Source organism: Cinclus cinclus, chromosome 2 (genome assembly GCF_963662255.1).
Source record: "Cinclus cinclus chromosome 2, bCinCin1.1, whole genome shotgun sequence".
In the NCBI taxonomy this organism is placed as follows: domain Eukaryota; kingdom Metazoa; phylum Chordata; class Aves; order Passeriformes; family Cinclidae; genus Cinclus; species Cinclus cinclus.
The window spans coordinates 37,443,246-37,465,537 of record NC_085047.1 but is presented as its reverse complement, the minus strand read 5'-3'; positions in this window follow the sequence as shown (position 1 = coordinate 37,465,537).

The window sequence follows — 22,292 nt, the reverse complement described above, 5'->3', positions numbered from 1 at the left end:
CAAGTTTATAAAACAACGTGTGACTGCATGGGATGATCAGATTGGCTGCAGATGGACTGCAAACGGAAACTGTGGCTGCACAGATGTCATGGTACTAGTTTAATAATCTCAGCAACAAAGCTGCAATTCAGATCTGGTGCCACATCAGTTATTTCAAATTTAAAGCATCATTTAAGTCAAGTCATATGGTGCCTTATTAACGATAACAATTCATATCCTGAGCCAACACAGTGGAGAACACAAGGAACTAGATATTTCAGATAGCTTCTAAATGGCTAATTTTTCATGAATTGAGCCCTGTACTTCACTTATGAACCTATGATCTCAGGTGAAGCAGAAGAAATTGCCATTTCATCCAAAAATACTTTTATGCTTAACTCACAACAAACCTAACAGTTCCTAATGTGTTTTGCTTATCTTTATATCACCTTTATTTGGTGGCTTCTAGCAATACTCACTAAGCATAATGGGAAATGCCACAAGACTTTGAGAGTTATGGCTAAAGATCTGGTATAACAGTAATTGAAACAACCCTGCATAAATAAAACACCTAAATGGCATATAGACATGTTTTTGTTCTGCATTCTATTGCATAAACCTGCTTTAAAGTATGGGTTCATTGTCTGTTCCATAATATTTCTGTTGTGTCAGGTTCTACTGCAGTCACTTCTTGGGCAGATTTTCTCTGGTAGATGGAGGACAGTGTGGCCAATTGCTAGACTAAGGACTACACAAGATGTAAGTTCTAAAGTCATACACATTTACACCACGAGAATTAGAACAGTACCACAAAGAACCAGGCCTCCTTAGGAGGTTACATAATCACATATGTACATTTTTATTTGTACTAAAGTGATAAAGATCTGTCAAGTCTTTTTCTATAACATAAGAAATGTCTGAATGCAACCTGAATATCTAGCAAACAGAGCTAGAGGAGGTTGTTGTGGGCAGGCCAGAATAAAAGCTTTAACTTAGAATTAATGAGCTCAATTTGTACCAATACCCTTTCAAGAAATGTAAAGTTTAATTATACTGTGTCAGTCCCTAACAGCTTGGATTTCCTTAGGTTTTTTATGCATTCTATGCTATGTCCTCTTTGCTGGTCACCAGGGACCAGGAATCTTAATCACATGTCCATTTCAAACTTAAACATTTTCCTTTTCTATTTGCAATAAGTAATGAATGATGAGTCTCTCTTGCCTTGCAAATGGGCAAAGGTCCTGCAAAGTGGAATTAAAATTCATTTTCATTCTAGTTCTCCAAATGCGCCTCTCTGGGTCTCCCAGCACCTTAAACTACATGTTGTTGAGCAAGGGAGGTGCTGGACATGAGAGATACCCCAAAACACTAAAAGAAAGAAAATGGTGGTTGAACATCTTCACCCCCAGACATCATTTGTAACACCAGTAATGACAGAATGACTTTCATTTCTGTATTTGAAGCTCCATACAAAAAAAAAAAAACAAACCAAAAACAAAACCAAAACCAAAAACAAAATAAAACAAAAAAACCTCATGATCCTAAATACTTTGGGCAGCATATGCATATTACTGATAAGAAAATGGATGGAGTGAAAGGTAATTACTCAGAAATTTGTGAACCAGAAAGATCATAATTTATTTTACCAGGTTCAGCTTTCAAGAGAAAGCCATTAGGAAATCTGAAAATCGGGCTTTGTTATTCTTACACACAATTTTTTTAGGTAATGTATTTTCAGTAACTTTTTATTCAGGAATAGCTGTTCCAACAGTACTTTATGAATTCAGCTTGAATTGTTGTACATCAATTATTTCATCTTCAGATTTTATTTTGTGTTTTAACCTACCTAACTATATAAAATGGGGAAGGAGGGAGAGAGGGAAGGAGAATGTACACCTTTAAACAACAGAGTTGTTTCACTTCTTGAAACAGCTTTTCTAGCTGGTAAACAGATGTGAGAAATTAATTTACAGTCAATTTCCAGAAAACAGTCAGTCAAAATGTCCTTTACTGCACCAATATCTATGCATGTGACCGCAGGTTCTATTGTAATAAAAGATGGTATTTCTGAGAAACCATGGAATATGAGTAATTTGTAAAATTCATTCATTAACCAAAGTAGGCACATACAAGTAGCCATAAACTAATTCACCTTTCTTCATATGTAGCCAATATATGACATATATATATATATATAAGTCTAGTTTAATAATTTATTTTAAACTGCTTACTTTCTTTACAACTCCTATTTTAAAACATCCAGATTAATGTTTGATTTTTGTTAAAGGGTTACATATCTGAGACAGAAACCTTCTACCATTTCTCCCTATTTCCACATGCAACTTTTATGACTCCAGCTCTTCAAAGAACCTCAATTCAAAGTTTGATTTTGTAGGCAGAATTTTTGGCTCACAAATAGATGCATCATCAGTTTGGAGGCTCATTGGTAAACACAGGCTCAATTTTTGGAGTTCTGGCTGGGTAAAAAAATGGCCTACATATGTCAAATGGGCACCTGCATGCCTAGGATATAGTAATTTCATTTTTATTCATCTGTCTGGACAAGCTGACACCTGCAGCAGTTTTGCACACTCACCTTTTCATGATTCCCTAGAAATTGTTTTATAAATTAAAAAAAAAAAAAAAAAACAAACAACCAAGAGGTGAATGAATTCAGTGTGAGTCTAGTACTTATTTTACAGTTTTCAGCTTTTCTGCTACAAAAGCAAAAATAAAGCATTCTGGTTTCATTGACTTTTTAAATGATGCAACCTGACACTTTCATACCCCATGGCTGAGGGTGCTGCAAGACCCTCAAAAATCCCTAGGATTTGGTGGCACAGTTGCTGCTACACTGACCACATCTCTCAGCAAGGAAATATAATTGACTGCACAATTTGGGAATGTTAATTTCCTGAAAATTATCCCCTTTACAGCTGCAGTGCATCAGATGCCTAAATAAGACTGGAATCTCTGTGTCCTATGCTTCCAATGCAAAAATAATAGTTTACAAAGATGAGATATTAGTGTGCCACAGCACACTACTCCAAGGAGGGGAAGCTGAGCAAATGAAAATCTCCTGGTAGTCTTCTCTGCAGGTCAACAACAGAAAATTCTTCTAGTTTGGTATTTGCCTTGTTTCTTCAGGAAATGAGCTTTCTGTTAAGCTAGAGTAGCTCAATTCCACAGCAACTGATAATAGTTGCACCTGGCTTCTACAGAGTTTGCATAGTTATGGAAGTTTTGATTTCAGAAATGGCATCTTTGTTACAGGTTTAAAAGTCAGTGGTGCCTAACTAGTGGTACATAAAGGTTAATTTGCTGTAGCATGCAACTCCCATGAAAATCTATCCATGTATCTTCTGTTTCCATGAATCCATGTGTTTGGTATTCGCAAATCGTGCAAGGGAAGGGCCACTGCAAGGTGTTCCTTTAACATTGATGATTCAGCCACATCCAAAATCCCGCAAGGAGATGAACATAATAAATGGAGAAGCAAGGAATAGCAAGCAACCAGGGTCAGGGTGAACAGAAACATCTGGGACTGACCCAGGATCAACTGAAGAAGTATTGATACTTGACAACTTCCTCAGCAAGAAGTTTCATGAAAATCTGACACAGCATGATGTTTTTATCACTTAGAGGTCTATGAATTTTCTAGGGCACAAATTGCTGTTTTTACCCTGTGCTTTGTGTGCCTTGAATTTTGCTTTTTTACTGGCTACCTTGCCAAAAATATCTAGTTTACTTCAGGATTTCTTTCTCTTTGGCCTTTGGTGCCTTCTTTGGTGCCAGTCTCCTTGACTTGACATTTGGTGAGGAGCTTTCATCAGAATCATTAAGACTGAGGCTGTTACTTTTTAGTTTCTGCCAGGTTTCTAAGTTTTTTTAATTTATTTAAATGCCAGCTATGCTCAGACAAAGGGCACATAGCCTCGTACTAGCTACTGTGAAGAAAATTAATTCTATCGCAGCCAGAACGAGAATAGACATTCATCCAGATCACAGAGAACAAGAGTGTTGGTGTTGTTTATTCTGGAGAAGTCTCTAAGGTGACCTTTTAGTGGCCTTTCAGCACCTAAAGGGGGCTACAAGAAAGTTGGAGAGGGACGTTTTACAAGGAAGTACAGTGACAGTGCAAGGGGGAATGACTTCAAACTGAAAAAAAGTAGGTTTAAATTTGATATTAGGAAGAAATTCTTTATTGTTTGTGTGGTGAAGCACTGGAGAAGGTCACCCAGAGAAACTGTGGATGCCCCATCCCTAAAAGTGTTCAAGACCAGGTTGGACTGGGCTCTGTGCAACCTAATCTTTTTGAAGATGTCCTAGCGCATGGCAGGGAGATTGGAAGAAGATGGTCTTGAAGCTCCCTTCCAACCCAAAGCATTCTTTGTTTCTATGATCCTATGATTCTATATTCCATACCATGTGACATCTCACTCAGCAATGAACTAGAGAGAAGGTTGGGGGGGGTCACTGCTTGATTACTTCCTTGGCGTTGGTTGGTGGTGAACAATTGTTTTCATTTCCAACACTTGTTTTTCTTAACTTTTATTTCACTCTTATTTTCCTTTTCATTACAAATCATTGTTGTTACTGTTGATCTGCAGGCACAAATGAGTTAGGAAAACAGAGGCAATAAGGGGCAACAAACAAAAAAATACAGCATTTTGGGGTTTTTAACCTTTGCTTAATAGTAATGTCAGATTGCTGAGTATATGCTTACACATGGAAAAAATTGTGTTACATTTTTTCATGTGCACACACTAATAATCAATGTTAGAGTCTGATCAAAATTTTTATTTTGCACCGGTGGTTCTGGGTAACTACCCAAAAGTGATCTGTCATTATGTCTCAGCTTGTCTTTCCCACTTCAATCAATCAGAAAAGATTCACTGCCTGGGAAAGGTGAAAAAATTTGAGACACCCTCAACATATAGTCACAGTGGAACAGAAAGAGGAGGAATTCTGCCAGCAGTCTTGCTGATGAAATTGAGAAAGGAATCGAGCTGAGACGAGAGGGAGGCAGTCTCTAGAAATGGTTGCCCCTAATGGATTATACAAGCTCTTCATTCAGGTAGTTCAGACAGTAAAAAATCCAGCCGGCAGAAAGCCTTCAGGGAAATTGATGAGTGGGGTTGCCTGAGATTAATGAAAACTGCACAAATAGAGCAAATTGGCAGGAGTAGGGGTAAGAGTCTGCTCTTTCATAGGTCTCATAGTTACTAATATTAAGAATCTGACATTGCAGTAGATGGCTTTGATGTTCTAAGGTCTCCAAGGCCAAGAATTATGCTTCCTCCTCCTGTTTCCATCCCTATCCGAGTGCAGACATTAGACTAATGGAAAAAAATGAAATGCTCTGTCCAAAAGAGGCTTATAATCAAAACACTCAAAAAGCTATAGATAGTGATTGGAAATATTGCAAACTCTATGACCAGCATAATAAAACAAGACGAATATTTATCATGTTCACTAGGTCTACTTCTCCGTCTACCCATTTCATATGCCTCTTCCTGAAGTGTTTATTCATCTGGCTGTACATATATATATATATATATATATATATATATATAAATGGCAATCATGTTAGGGTTTCCATCTCAGTAAGCTCACATGCATTGTTTGCCAGGGTCATCCTCCATGCTCATGCCCTAAGCTGCAGTCCTGTGTGGGAATGAAGAGCAGTATACATGGAAACACCATGTCTTGGGGCAGCTGGGGGCTTGCAATTTTGTGGCAAATCCTCTCAGCTGAAGCTTACATACTCTGCTTGTTCAAGGGAAATAAAAGCCCCAGGCAGTGCTTTGGGTTTCTGACAAGTGGAAACAAGGGGTGCAGTCACACAGCCTTAGCCCAAGTATGTAGTAGAACAGGAGATAACTCCTATCTCCTGATACAGCCAGCACATGGGAACGGGTCCAACCTGCCACACAAAGCAGCAGTTTACAGCTCCCGTGAAGCCTCACCTGAGCTTTGATAGCACAGCCCCACATGACTCTAAATGCAGACTAACCCCCCACTGACTGAACTCTGAAGAAAGCCAGATCTAAAATGGGATTAAATCACTTAGTGGAAGACAAAGTTGAATATCCACCACTGTAGTCTTCAAAACTCGGGAGCAGCTGCCAGCCCTGAGGTGTCCAGCTCTGCAGTGCCTCAGCTCCTGGCAGCAGCAGTGCTCCAGCTGCCTAAGCTCTGCCTCCTGGCATGCTCATGGATCACCCTGTGCTGACAAGACTGAGCAGTTCAGTACCCAACTAATTCTCAGTTTTCCTCCCCCCACAATTCCTTTTCTCACTTTTCCACTTCCTGCTCTCTTCTCCCTGCCCCTCCTGCTGTAGGGGCAGTGGGGCAGTGGCTGTGTGGTGTTTGGTTTCTGGCTGGGGCTGCACCAACACTTCCATGGAGCTCATAAAAAATTGCACAGGATCTTATGTCTCACATTCCTGGCCTGCTGCAATAATCGACATGGCCAAAGGTTTCCTGTTTCTTAATAAATCCTGAACTATTTGATGAAGGGTGAAAGCTTCATCAGAGCTTTTACAAGCCTTATACCTCAGGTCAAGAATGCCATGGCCTGGTGATCTGGGGATTGTCATGGAAGTACGGCTAAGAATCAAGCTTAAGATGTAGAGGTGCAAGGTCTATAAAATCTATAAAATATCCTCTGTGGTTTTATAAGTGCTGTCTCTCTTCATCTTTATATATCTCCCCTGTGTGTTTATGCATCACAAGTAAATTTTGTGAATAGAAATGAAGTAGTTGAAATTTGCATTTCTCTAAGGCCAAGTTTGATTTAAGAGATACAAAAACTATAAGTACATCTGGATGCACATTGGTCCTCTGCTCTGAAAATAACAAAAGTATTTGTGATGTAATCTACCATCTAATAAAGAAATTAAGGAGGACAACAAAATTTTTTAAGAACGAACAGGGAGAAATTAATTTCAAAATATCTCAGAAGTATTAAGAAAGGTATAAAGGATAATCTTGCAGTGGAGATTCATAAAAGGATACTCTTATTAAGTAAATAATTGGAAATATGAGCATGTACATATGTCAAATGGATGGAGCTATCAGCAGGAACATGGTGGAACAATGTGATGAGATGATTAAAGGAAAACATGGAATATAGGAAATAACAGGATGAAATTTTTTAAAATTACAAAGACAACAATGCAAATTCACAAGAGAAGCAAGAAGGTGTTGTAGCTCTTCTTAAGACTCTTTGAGCAAACCTGCATCAGCAATACCAAGTGATCCCAGGCAGATGATATTTATAAGAGGGGAAGTCATTGTGCCATGCATTTGTGCAGATGGCACAAAAAATCATAGACATTTAAACCATGTCTCAGATTTGACATGCTCGTTGTCCACAGAATAGGTACACACAGTGTATCTGTTTCCAAGAACTGAAGTGAAAAGAGAATGAATTCTGGAACTGTGAGAGCCCTGCAGGGCCCCCTGAGCTGTTGCTGGGTGTGCTACTGTTATACAAGGGACACACAGAAAATACAAAATCAACAACAATGCTATTCAAGTATTCAAAGGTCAGGAGAAAAAAATGTCCCCAAATACAAGCCTATTGGTTTCAGAGTAATGAGATTCTTAAAAAAATACATATATAGACCATTCTTTTCTGATTTCTGAACACTGAAGGCTTCATACAATGTTTTCTTCCAGATTTTCTCATCAAATAAAATCTGGAATGACTTTTTGCTAAAAAAGGGAAATTAAAATTCTCACAGACCCATATGATTCCAGAAGCTGGAGGCCAAGCAAAAGTATTGCCACTAACTTGTGTTCATTAGTGGCTTTCAGTGACTGTCCAAATTCAACTGCCATTTCTGAAAATATTTGCTTTAGTACAACAGTACAGTACTTTACATATATATATTATATATTATTTATAGAAATAATACTTTGTGTACACATAGTACGCATGAATGGTATTATCTATATAGCTTGTTTAGTACAAATATAGCCAATTTTTATGCTAATATGGTTGTAGGGATGCTGAATCTCCTAAGAGAAGGAGATTCCTGACAGAAAACCTGCTCCTCTGTGGACTCACGTCCATGGGCCAAGGTTCCTGCTAGGACCTAGCTCTGACCCTAACTTTCCATAGGCTACAGCTTCTTTCAGAGCATATCTGCCTGCTCTGAGATCCTCATGGATCTCCATGGGCTGCAGGGGCACAGCTGCCTCACCAGGGGCTGCACCAGGGGCTGCAGGGGAATCTCAGCTCTGGTGCCTGGAGCATCTCCTGCCCTCCTTCTGCACTGACCTTGGGTCTGCAGGGCTGTTCCTGGGACATATACTCACTCCTCTTTCCCAGCTTCTGTGCAGTGTTAAATTCCTTTCCTCAAATATCTTCTTATAGAGACATCACCAACATCATTGATGGGTCCAGTTTTGGCCTGTGGCACATCCACCTTGGAGCCAGCTGGTACTGTGTATATATGTGGGACATGGGGGCAGTGTGTGGTGTCTTCTCACAAAATACAGGCCCCTCTGACCTATAAAGTCAGAAAACTAGGACAGTTCCTGAAATTGGAAAGCAGATAGCTCAGTGGAAGGTAATGTTTTACATCATAACTCAGCACATTAAAATATCTTCATAAAATGTAAGAAATGACAGTTCATTGTAGTCTCTTGGGAAGTACCAATCTTAGCATGCTACAGAAAGAGTGATTCTTTCCTATTTCTTGGTGACTTTTATACAAAAGCTATAGGGTGAAGATCAGTGAAAAACACTCTCTTAGATTAAGCTTCAAGTGTGTCTTTCTTTTCTTAAGGAAGACAGAAATACCAAGGGGAAAGATTCAGCAACTGAGCTGCTGAAGTGTACCCATCATTCAGCACATGAACCAATTCTGTAGGAATTACCCTGTAAGGCATTTAAATATCCATCTCCCAGAGGCCACACTTCAACCAACAGCTGTAACTGCTTTTTTGCACCCTTTCTTGTGCCCATATTTTTGCAGTGACATATAGGGCACCAGTGAATGACTGGCCTCAAAGAAATCTTCACTAAAACCTGAGATGGTCTGGCAGCCACAAAAATCATTGTCATTGATTGAGTCATTAGGCTGTCTTAGATTTCAGTCATTAATAAGAAATATCATTTTCTTGTAACAATGACAACAAAAATAATTTTTAACAAAGCAAGAATCTCAGGGCAGCAAGGCAGTATAAGAGCCAGCGAAGACTTTATGCATATTCAGAGACCAGAAAAACTAGAGGGAAAGGAATCTACTGAAGAAGAACAAGCAGCTTTAGGTGTTCTTGAGATAAGAAAAGTTGGTAGTTGAGGCAATATCAAGGACTTGCATTTTTCTTGCTCTCCCTCTGTTGCTTTTTTGATGGTTAGTAAGAATAAGGCACTGAACCCTTAGTCTGAGTGCTGATGGACCTTATTATGTTATGCAGTAAGTGAAATGAAGACAGCTGAAATCTTTTGGTGTTGGGGAGATAACAAGCCTTCAACCAATAGGAATCCATGGTAATTGGGCAACCATTTTTTTGGCCTGCAGAGACCATGCAGTACGGTGTGTTAGGAAAATTGTTCTCCAGTAACCCTTTGGAGCCATGCAATTTGACAATCTGAGTATTTATATTTTAATTCTCAGCATGATGTAAAATATCCCTATGCATAACATGTGGTGGGTTGACACTGGCTGACTCTATCACTCTATCACTCCTCAGCTGGAGGGGGTGGGGGAGAAAATATGTTAGAAAAGATCATTGTTCAAGATAAGGACAGAAGCATGACCCAGAAGTTATTGCCAGAGGCAAAACAGACTTAACTTGGGGAAGTTTATCAAATTTATTTCCATTTATTAATAAAGTAGGATAGCAAGATGTTAGAACAAATCTTAAAACACTTTCTGCCCATCTCTCTCTTCTTCCCAAGATCAACTTCACTTATTTTTTTTTTTTTTTTTACTTCCTACCCTCAAATAGCGCAGGGGGATGGGGAATGGGGTTTGCAGTCAGTTCGTAGCACTTCATGTCTGCCACTCCCAACTTTTCCAAGGATGCCAGTATCCACTCTGAGCTTGTTTCCTTTTCTGCCTTTGGACTGAGGAAAACAAGAAAGACATCCCAAGAGAAGAATACATCATTTTGGTCTGTATTAGGCAAACAGGAACAGTCTTTGGATATGATTTGACACTGGATGTGGCAGAAACACACATGACCAGCACAAATAGCTGCCTGACTTTCAGGCAAAAATTTGGGTGAGATGCATTATCAAGCATTCTAGTAAGTCTGCTTACAAAAAATAAAACTGAAGCCTAGAAAAGTTTAATTGAAAAAAAAAAAAAAAGGAGTACACCATAAATATGGAAAATTAGAAAAGATGTAAAAATTCCCCTTTTTCTAATAATCCTAGGTTAACAGTAACTTCTGTAAGGAAATTATATATATATATATTTAATATTTTGAGAGAATATTTTGGTTTTCACCAGGAACTACAGCTTTTCTGAGGCAGATGAATTTAGATTACTCTTGTTCATATATTCTTAGTTTCCTTTAGTATTTGAAATTATTTCTTCCTTGCATCTTCTTTGATGCCCTTTTACAAGACAAAGTGAGACATCATTTTATGGTGGTTGTTTTTCTTATTAGGAGTCAATATGTTTTTTCTTGGCTCTATCTTACCTTCTTCTATGTTATCTTTCATCAAAGATACTAACAGATAATGAAGATGATTTTTTCCTTTCCAACTGAGATTTTACCAATATTCATGTTTCAACACATGGTCCCCTCCAAGTCATTTGGTAGAATACGTACTGCCATTTCTGAATGATTATAAGCATGGTAATATTTTCATAACTCATTTATGAGGTTTCATCTAGTTAATCTATAATAACACATTCCATCAGCCAACAAATCTGTATAAGTTTTGCCTTTGTTGCATTCTGTTTCCCCCATCTTTGTCTCAATGGTTGTCCCGTTTGTGATCTGTATAGTTTTGACAGTTTGTGGTTGACCCCATTACACTGATCTCCTTGATGACCACTTGTATTTTGATGACAAAGCAGATGTATTAATCATGTAACACATCTGACTTCTTTTACCCTTTTATATTAGCCCTCTGGAAAATCCTTTAGCAAATTATATCCACATGTTAAGCTCCTCTGAACAATCAGTCCTGCTAAAATCTTAGCCACCAAAATCCATTTCTTTTCCTTAGAAATTAGTCTCTTAATTTCTAGCAAATTTTCCCACCAGGTTATAACCAAATTATATGAACATTTCATGCATGAAGAACACTCGTTTTAGTACAGACAAGTGGAATTAACACAGAAGCTGTCAAATTATTTGAATTGTAAGTACATAACCGCAGCTTGCAAGTTTGAAAAAACTTCACTTTTCTTTCTTTTTCCTATGTGTGCAAAAATAACTTGGAATATTTAAGTCCATCCCTTCTTTGTGGCTTCTCCAGTGCTCAGAGTTCTGCCTGACTGGAAGACCTAGAAATAAACTCATTAAGGAGGGATTTAGAAAGAACTGGGTTATAACTAGTGAAAACTACCCTTCTTGCTCCACCAGTCAGATGTTAAGTGAATTAGGAAGAAATATCAAAAGTACTGATTTCTTTAGGGCAATTTTAAGAATTCAATTACAACAGAGTTTCAAAGCTCACAGATCTGCTAATCCTTCACAGGCCTAAAGGTTGCTATTGCCCAAACACAAGAGTATTACTCAGTATATGAACCAACAGCCTGCTTAAGGGGATAAAATCTCTGTTATTATATATCTTTACACAATGAAGGTGGCCCTAACAGATTTTAATCAAAAGTTACAGGTCTTTTCTCAACAGATTTGTGGTATATTTACTGACTGAACTCAAGTACGAGGCCACAAAAGTGTGATAGCAATAAGTTTACACATCTACTTTATTGCTGGATTTTATTTCAGTTATAAGTGGCATTAATACTTATCACTCTGTATTACAGGTCTCATGGTGGAACTACTCTTACAGGGGGATTTGAAATAACAAAGGAATAATTCAATATGTTAAAATATTTTTTGAGACTTTGTAGGGGAATTTTTTTTGCAGGTGCTGTGAATAGTTCTCTGAAATTATTTAGTTTTATTATTCCGGCTACCAGAATCATAAAAAATGCATTAAAATGTTAGATCACAGTATTTTTCTGATAACGAAATATCTTGTACACATATGTGTTGCTTGCAGTGAATCAGAAGATTATGAAATGTGATTCATGAAGTACTTGTGCACCTAGGCAAGTGAACAATTTAACCTACTGCTGTAAAATACGGTGGTTTTCTCAATAAGTCATGCTGATGGAAAAGCATCTCTATACAGAGCATACAAAAAAGAAATGCTGACTCTGTAAGTGATCTACCACGCTACATTAAAATGCTGACTTTAACTCCCACTGTGCAAGAAACACTGTGGGATTTGTCAAAAGACATTCTCGTGGCATTCATCACATTGATTACTTCATAAGGTTTTCCTTTCTGCCCTTGTTAAACTGTAAAGGATGCTGCTGCCTCATTGTCTGCCCTCAGGGCTCAATCCACCCACACATCTCGCAATGTCTGGATCCCACCAGGTCAACAAAATCATAGAATCATAAAATAATTTGGGTTGGAAGGAACATTAAAGATCATCTATGTCGAAAGACCCGACCATGAGCAGGAAACCTCCCACTTGACCAGGTTGTTCAGAGACAAATCCAACCTGTCCTTGAACACTTTCAGGGCTGGAGAGTCCACAACCTCTCTGGTCAACAAAGAGCAACCTGAAAGAGAAATCTTTTTATATGACAGAGTAGCATGCAGAAGTCTGTTTAGGTGAAGTCTCAGAGAAATCTCCTTCCAGTTTCCCTCCTGAGAAGTCATATTTTGACGTCCAAGAGAGATTTTTCTAGGACACACAGAAGCATTGAACTCAGTTACATTTACCACCAGTTTTAGAAAGTGTAATATTTTCCTTTTCACGATGCACTGAATATACTTCTCTCCTGTATTGCATTGCCTCTGAGCTGCAAGGGGAAGAGATGGAAATAGGACAATTGCCTTGAGATCAGTCTGGTGTCTGTCACTGACCCAATAATCTTCCTGGGAGCATATTACATTTGAATTTTTGGGGACAATAAACCTTCAAGAAAGAAACAGATTTCCTGAGGAGAAGGATAGCCATCTAGATCAGCATATAAACCTTATGATACAGTCATTACTACCAGAAGAAAGAACCGAGGCTTGCCAAGGGGCCTCATCTCTAATATATTATATCCAACTTCATTTTAACACAGAAAAAAAACAAATGCATGTCCCACTTCCCACAGAAAGATGTGTATCTACTCTTTTTTCTCAATATGGCCCCATTTGCCTAATCATACCTTACTGCATGGAAAAGCAAATGTTCAATGGTTCTGCACTAGCAGACTTCCACTCTGTGGGCTGTCCTCCACCTGGTCATGTTTCTTTGTGTATGTTTATTCTTACCAGGGTCATCAACACAAGATTGGATGTTTCTGCCAATGTTAACAGAAGAAGGTGTGCTGCTGTTTTCTCTGTAGCATTTTTTTGCTTTCCTTATCTTAGGCAGGAAAACAAAGGAGGCTAGAGTGCAAGAAACCATTCCAGCCTCAAAAGCTTTAGACCATTAGTAATGCTGGAATTAAAAGATTAAAAAACTTGTTTCAAATGCTAAATAGTCATGTTCTCTTATTAACGTCACACTCTACTATACATTATGCCATACTTTGTAATGCATGGATTCAACCCACACAACCTGTTCAGAAAAGTGCTTTGGGCTTGTGTTTAAATTTGAGTGCTTTCCTAAATCAAGATTCCAGGAATTATGCTCTCATTCATTTCCTCTCTCATTTCCCCCAAGCCCAATTCTCAGTGCCCTCAAATATGTTTACTTTGAAAGTCACACTTTAAAACTCAATGTTTTTATGAAGATCCAGAGCAGACACTTAATGTAGAGACATTCCCAGCCATCATATGCCCCAACGCTTCATTGACTCAGACCTACTGGGCCTTAAAGGGACTCTGCACTTGCAGCTCCTCCTGAAGCATTTCTGTGTGTTCCCACAGAGGCATTTTTAACATCCATCTGAGTTGCCTACACTGCATTGCTGGATCTGTAACAGACTCAGAGACAGGCATTCATCACTCCTGCATTGCCATACTCTGTTCTTGCTGTACTGCGGAGAAGAGCCTTACTTAGCACATTAAAAATGCAAGGAACAATTAAAGAATCCCACTCTTAATGAGGTAGTACTTCTCCCATCAATTTTAAGCAATGAATATTGCAAACTCCCTTTTCAAGCAAGTTAGACTAGTACTCACAATTCTGCTGTCAAGGATAGAAGCTCCTGCTGAAATGTGCTGAGCTCCTGACACTTGCAGGATCTGCACTAAGCCTTGGGTGGCTGTCACATCTAATTAATGTCAAACCAGACCAGGGATCCTACCTCTAAGTCACGGTCCTTGGCCAGACAGTGCTGTTCTAACTAGAATACATGGAGTGTAATTCATTGAAAATGCTAAATATAGGATGTGCCAATTTAGGAAGGGGCAGAGAGAGCTAGACATATTTTCATTTTAAAATGTCTAATATTTTTTCCCATGGAAACCAATGTATGTGAAATGATTTAAATTTGTGAAAGTAGTATAGACCTTGGGGGAATAAAACCTTCATCATATGAGTATGTGTTCATCTCTGACAAAACATAAAATCAAAAAAGGCACCAGAGATTATACAGCATTAATTGCTGCACTAATCAAGTGAGCTAGCAGTGTGTAAAAATTCATCACTGGTCATTCTAGAGGTAGCTACTGCAAGTGTTCAAGAGACTGAAATAAAGCCTTCTTCAACTTTGTAAGCAAAAGGATTGTGAAGCCATGATGTTTAGACCTAAACTGATCTGGCTGGATTGCATGTGCTCCTGCTGAATCAAAATAATTCAGGAACAAGGTTCAGTACTGAACCTCAATGTTGAGGAAACATGTAATTCCTATTACCAGAGTATATTCAATCCCTTTTCTAATCAAGTTGTATATTCAAATTTTTAATAGCAACCTGCGTATAGGTTATATATATATGTGTGTAAAACCTTTTGCAGTCTTTCAGTTTAGATAATATTGCAGAAAAGGAACAGACTATTATGAATAAAGTTACTTCTTTTAATGATAACTTTTGAAAAATTAGTAGAACATGGTTGTTTGCTGATAATCTATATGAAGGTTGTATGACTTTGCTCTAAGTATGGACAGAGATCTCATATTGTGCATGTCTATGAAATTCTGGTGGGAATGACAAGAAAGTAATTGGCCCATCACTGTTCAAAGAAAATGCTTTCATTGTGTCAAGATTTGGATTCCTACTTGGAATAATTTAGGTGGGAAGTGACCTTTGTATCCCATTTAGTCCATCTGTCTCCTCAAAGGAGGTCTGATTTCAAATTTGGTGGAGGATTCTCAGGGTATTTACTGGTCAAATTTTGAAAATCTTTAAGTATGACAGTTCCACCACCTAACTTAGAAATTTTCCTTGTTGGAAATCTGGAAGCTGTGTTTCTTGCTGCTTGTCTTTGATTGTGCACTTTGGAGAAGGGTCTTGTGCCATTTTCACTACCTCCCTTAAGAGCATTTAGGATACATTCAAGGTGTCATTTCCTGAATTATTCTGCAGAGATGCTGATGCACCTTTGTGACTGGTTCAGGCAGCAAATTTAATTCATCTTTCTGGAAGCAAACTATGAACAGAAACAAAGATGTCATTACAGGGAGAGAGGATTTTGAAAGCAATGATCTCTCTAGTCTTGCAGAAAATACATATCTCATCTTGATTCAAACATTCAGTGAAAACAACTGAAAAATGCCTTCAGTTTAGGCAGCATCACACAAGATGATAATTGTTAAATTGGTTAAAGTTAAATGTACTTCCATTGCCAGTATTCTCAAGTCCAAATGGAAATGTATCCAAAACCCAAACTTGTAAGCTTCATTTCTACAGGAAAACTCCCTCAGGTGGAGGAGGTCTGTAACTAAGATGGTAATCTTCTTCTGCAAATTCACCATAATAAAGCAATTATTTTGCTCATATATTAAACTTCTTATAATCTGTGGATGGTAAAATCCAAGAAATTCTCACATTCCTTTTATACTCTGGGACCCAGAGCTTGGTGCAACACTCCAGGTGAGGTCTCCCTGGAGGAGAGCAGAAGGGAGGAATCAACTCCTTTGATCTGCTGGTCTCCCTTCTTTTGATGCAGCCCAACACAATTGGCTTTACAGGCTCCAAGAACATGTTGCTGAATCAGGTTTTTATTTTGGTCCACCAACTCCCCCTAGTCTTTCTACCCAGGACTAATCTTGACCTATCCTCTGCTCAGCCTGTACTTGTGCTTACTTTACTATGTATGCATGGAATTTTAATTTGTGATATGCCCCATTCCCCCATGCCTTCTATTTGGTATGTGTGGGTATATGTGTGAGTTTGGGTTTTGTTTTGGTTTTTTGTTTGTTTAGTTGGTTGGTTTGGTTTTTTGGTGTTGTGTTTTGTTTTGTTTTGGTTTTGGTTTTGGTTTTCTCCCTTGTTTCTTTGTTTGGGATCTCATTTATTTGGTTTTGGCTTTTGTTGGTGGTTTTTATGTGTTTTTCTGGGAGAACATATGCATACCTACTCTCCAACACTGCAGTCTTTTGTACTGAAGTCCTTTGCATTTGTGTTCAGCTTCCTGCACCTTGGGTCAGTGAGCTTTCCTGAATTCTTTGTTGGTAAAGAGGCCCACTAATGATATGGCAAAGAGGGCGAGCGAGGAAATGTAACACCATAGGAGAAAAATGCATGAGGAGGTAAGACCCACAAAACCTGAAGGATGTTACAGCTCTTGTATGACACCCAGACAATTCTACTTGCAGATTAGCCACTGCTAATCCCTTCAGGTTTAGTGAGTGTTAGGGACTTCAGAGAGGTTAAATTGCTATTACTAACAGTTCGGAGCACATCAAAACAGAAAGAAAAAAAGAGTGTTGCAAAAACTTCATTCGATTCCAGAGATGATATTAAGCAGCTGTCAAGTATTATCAGCAAGGGCATAACATTAAAAAGCATTTAGAACCTGTACACATTATGTATATGTACATACCTAAATATGTACAGCAATTTTATGCTTTGGGTTAATATTATATATAACATGTTCTCTCTAAATTAGCTTTGGTATTCCTTCTTTCAACCTTGGCTATACATTTTTTCCTGTAAGCTTTTGCCCCTACAGATTTTCAGTAGGACTCTATGCCTGAAAAAGCCAAATTTGATTTTCACACTAAGTTGCACTGTGACTGTGGTGTTTATTGGACCCCTATTGAGGCATATTAATGGTGGTCTATTCTCGTGCAATTACATCACCATTATTTTTTGTCATTCTCATCTCTATAGATTTTTATAAAATATGCTCATAAACTCAAGCAACAATCTGAAATTTCTGTATTTCCCATTCCTTTTAAAGGTTACCTAGAAACATCTGCAGCACAATAACAGTAAACTATCACATACCTGAGAATACTTGCTGTAAACTGCTCCATTGTGCCAATTAAATGCAGTATGAACTCTACACAGGGGAGCATTTTATTGCTTCATTATTGCTTTTATATAATTTTAAATCCTGTTCACTGCAGCAACAAACATTCAAGCAAATATTTAAAAAGCTAAATGGGGAAATGTAGAACAAGTTAATCTGCTACTGGAAACTTTAATGTGTGCAACTCCACATATAGCATATCTGTGTTCAGGGGGCAATAAAATATTTTCGAAGGCACCAAGAAAATGGCATATTTGCCTTTTTAATACATGCAGTTAAACATAATGGGAAGGGGTCTAACTGGTAGAGTGGACTGAGTTAGATGGCAACATGTACTGGTGCAACATGTATTGCAGTGATAGTTTAGGAGAAGCATAAAACTGCAAAGGTCCAATTCATGGTAACAAAAAACATGGTTGTGTGGGAGCATAAGGGATTACCTGTTGAACAATGAATTTTGCCAGCAGCATAATTCATCAACACCACAGCAGGTTGAAACTTCCTGTCAAAAATTGTCTTTGGTAGAATTCAGGTTTGAGCAGAAGTAGATGTTTTGAAGTTGCTTCCTTTTCAAGTTTCCAACAGTCTTATCTTGGAGAGTCAGAACTCTTGAGCTGCTATTGAAAAGGTGGTACAGCTGATGTTTTTCTTGTATGATTAATGACAAAACTGGACAATTTAAACAGCAGATGCTTCAAAACTGTTGTGATGATGGCAATTCAGTTTTATTAAAATGTTGTCTCTGCTCTTTCTGTTATTTTACCACAGGATTTTTTTGTCAAAGCCTTTCAGTTTTCAGTCTGCATGGTCATAGAATCAAAGAAATGTTTGGTTTGGAAAGTACGTTAAAGACCATCTAGTTACAACCCCTCTGCAATGGGCAGGGACACCTTCCACTACACCAGGTTACTCAGGGCCCCATCCAATCTGGCCTTGAGCACTTCCAGGATTGGGACATCCTGTTCCAATGCCTCACTACCTTCACAGTAAATGATTTCTTCCTTATAGCTAACCTAAATTTCCCCTCTTCCAGTTTGAACTCATTACTCCTGTTCCTTATCACTACAGTTCCAGATGAAGGGTCCCTCTCTGGCTTCTTTATAGGTCCATTAAATGTCCTGTCATGCCCTAGTACAAAGAGCAACCAAGGAAGACATAATTCATTATGAAGCCATAAAATGCTGCAAAGAACTATTTCTATTTCTGGAGTAGTTTATGCATAAAGGATTCTGTACTTTTAAACTAATTTTCTTTTTTTAGGATTGCACAATATCTGCATCAGATCCTCCAACATGGTGTTTCCTCTGCATTGTCATGTTCTAGATAAGTTTGGTCCATCTGACAAGACACAAATTGAAGAAATAACTGCCTGTCCTTGGCAGCAAGGCTGTGCCAATACTCCACCAGATTTCCCAAACTTACCTAGAAACCCTGTAAAACAGATGCAATTCTGTTCAAGAGGGAATAGTGAGTGGAAAATGCAATGAGGATATTAATGATACACGGAGTAATGCAACCCACTTGGCTCTCTCTGTGTAACACCTGTAGGCTTCCTGCTTTGAAATAAAAGTAATTATTACAGAAAAGCACAAAGCCACTTCCTGGCAAGAACATCTATTTTTGATTACACCACTTTGATTTCAGAATGCAGTGGCCACTTGAGGGCAATTCCAAAGTAGATGTGAAATAACACCTAATGAACTTAGCTAAGTTTCTGGTGATGACAAGGTCATAATATCACTTGCCATCATGAAATATCACATAACCTCATCAACTTACATTTCACTGTGTTTATGGTGCCAGCTCTTGCTCACCTAAACAAGGTCCCTATGTATCTATTCAGCACTAGTTACTACAGCCACCTTTTAGGGAGTTAAAAAGAGTTATAGAAAATTTATGGTGTTAAGAACCCAAAGGGTTTTGAAAGAAAGACGTAAGGATGCAATCAAATAATACACCAAGAAATCACAAGGTCTTAGTCAGAGGTCAAAAAGAGCACTTAATTTTGGCTTAGGGTAGGAAGGAAAAGGAGGAGAAGCAGCAGTGAACTTGTTCTGTATCACAGCCCAGAGCTTAGAAACACAGATTCAGCTGGATATTTCTGTTTACCAGTCAGGAAGAATATAGCTCATATGACATCTTTTCAAAGTGAAACACTGAAAGGTTGCAAGAGAAACAGCAAGAGAGAAATGCACTTGGTATGGTAACTCAGAATTGAGACAGTAGGGGGTTCTTGCTCCTGATCTAGTGTTTACTCACCTGAGCAGACTCTCGATCTTCCTACTCCCAGGTGTAAGCAAATTTTGGATTTCTTTTTCTGGATTTACAGATAAAAGGAAGAAATTCTTTACTATAATGGTGATGAAGCACAGGAACTAATTGCCCAGAGAAGCTGTGGGCTCCCCATTCTTGGAGGTGTTTAAAATCAGGAGGGATGAGGCTCTGAGTGACCTGGTCTAGTGAAAAATGTCCCTGTCCATGAGAGGGGGGGTGGGAACTAGATGGTCTTTAATGTCCTTTCCAACCCAAAGCATTCTATTACATGATTTTATTATATTTTCAAATAATTTAATCTGCCACAGTGAATGGCACCATTTCATTTTTTCATTTATAAAAGACTATTTGAATATTCACTGCAGTCTCCCCATGATTCCCCCATGATCTGAGAGGAACAAAAGAGGAAAGAAGCAGTCATATTATTTTACTACCCGTTTCTGCCCAAGAAAAATGTGGACACTCTTTCTGTATGAGGTGATTATAATTGAGCTGAATTAGATTTTAACCTCTGAAAAAAAAACAGAAAAATGTAATTGAAACCAATAGATAATTTGCATTTTACTGTGTGATACAGGTCAAGACCTACCACAGGTCACTTCTTTAGTACTGGTTTACCAAGTATGACATCTGCAATCAGACCCCATGTTTTTAAAATAATAGTTTTACCCTACTTGGTTGGCCAGTTTCTCTACAGGATACAAATGGGGGGTTCAGACTTGTGCACCACAGATGAATTTCAGTTATTTGTGTATTGAAACTATTGCAATACTCTGATAGTAGCTCCACTCACACAAAACAAAGCACATATCCAAATAATTATGCATACATAATGTCAGGTCTCTGTTTCCAATTTACTTCATCCTGTGGCTAATTGCCTCAGTGCTGACTGCCTATTAGCTTGACTCCCAGCTGTATTCAGGAAGCCGAGTGGGAACGCTTGCATGAGCCTTTGAAGTCCTTTACATTATCTGCTAATCTAAAAAACTTATCAGCACAGCATTTGAGAGGAAGAAATGAATAATTATGAAAAAGCATTAATCTTCTTGAAGCTTTAGAAGCTGCTCTGACACAATAGGAGATGCTAAAGTGAGGATTTGTCGCCAGTCCACTTCTCTCAGTTCTGTCAGGATGCTCTTCCAACACTGAAACTCTAAAAATCCTGCTGTTTTAAACAATTCTCTAGATACCGATGAAGTTCAGTAGGGAGGAGCAACATGATGTTTTTGTTAACCTGTGTTGATCATCAACACTAATAAACTCTAGACTTGACTGGTTGAAGTGTTACAACTATACTTGACATTTTGTGCCTCAGACATTGTCACCACACCATGTTAAAGGCAGGTGAGAAAGTAGATTGGGAAAATTCTTGAGCTGTTTGACCCGAAGGTGGAACATTTATTTTCTCTCTTTCTTCAGTAGCAACAGTAAATGAGCAGAAAAATAGATAGATGTACTCACAGAGAAGCCCTAAATTCTAAACTTATTTCTGCTGATTATTCCCCTACAGTTATGTTTTCCTCCAACAAAAACAAAAGGTCTTACATCTGCTTATGTATGCTATGGGCTGATGGTGAGTGTAGAATTAACTAATAATGATATTGTGCTTCAATAATATTTTATTTGATTGGATGAAGGCTATTGCAGCATCCTCAGTAAATTCAAGCAGCTGCTCTGGTGTTAGGTCCTCCTAACTTTGATGAGGCTTGCAAAAAATACCTTAGGTCTAATAACAGCTTCGTGTGGCTCATAGGCTCAGAACACTGTCTCACCTTTTCTTCTGTCTTAGGAAACCAGGAAGGATCTGAGCTTTTGGAGAAACTTCTCTGACCTATAAGTAAGGAAAGCCAGAAAAGGGGTTTTGTTAGGTTGTTAAGGATATAAAACAGCATTCCTACTTTTCATTGCTTCTTGTCACTGCTTCAACATTCTTTCTGGCTTGGTTTGCTTTCAACACCATTCAGTTCTGTCAATGTCATGTATATCATATTCTCACTGTTCCTTTCTAAATCTATTGAGTCAGAAGCAGATCTTTCTATTAGCTGCTGGGAAGACCTTAGTGTTGGTATTTTAGTTTTCTTTCTAGTGTTTTTTTTTTTTTCAGTCATTTCTAGGCATTAGTCAGTCATATGTGAAGGAAGGTTCCTGAAGATGGTAAAAAGTTAAACACATAATTGTGATCTCTTACAGATGTTTTTATTTTTTCATTGTTGTTGTTTCCTTTGAACAAATTATCCAAAGTTGTTTAAACTGGAAGTCTGTAACTATGCTTTGTCAATGGAAAAACAAATTGATTTTGGTCCTGGAGTAAGTGATTCACCTTGCTAACACAGGAGTGTGAGTAGGAGGAAAATATACTAAAAAATTTCAAAATGTGTTCTTTCTGTTTGTCATGATTTATTTTCCTTCCCAACACCTTTTTACTTCATTTTAAATCTCTGCCTTCTCTTTTCTTCATTTTCC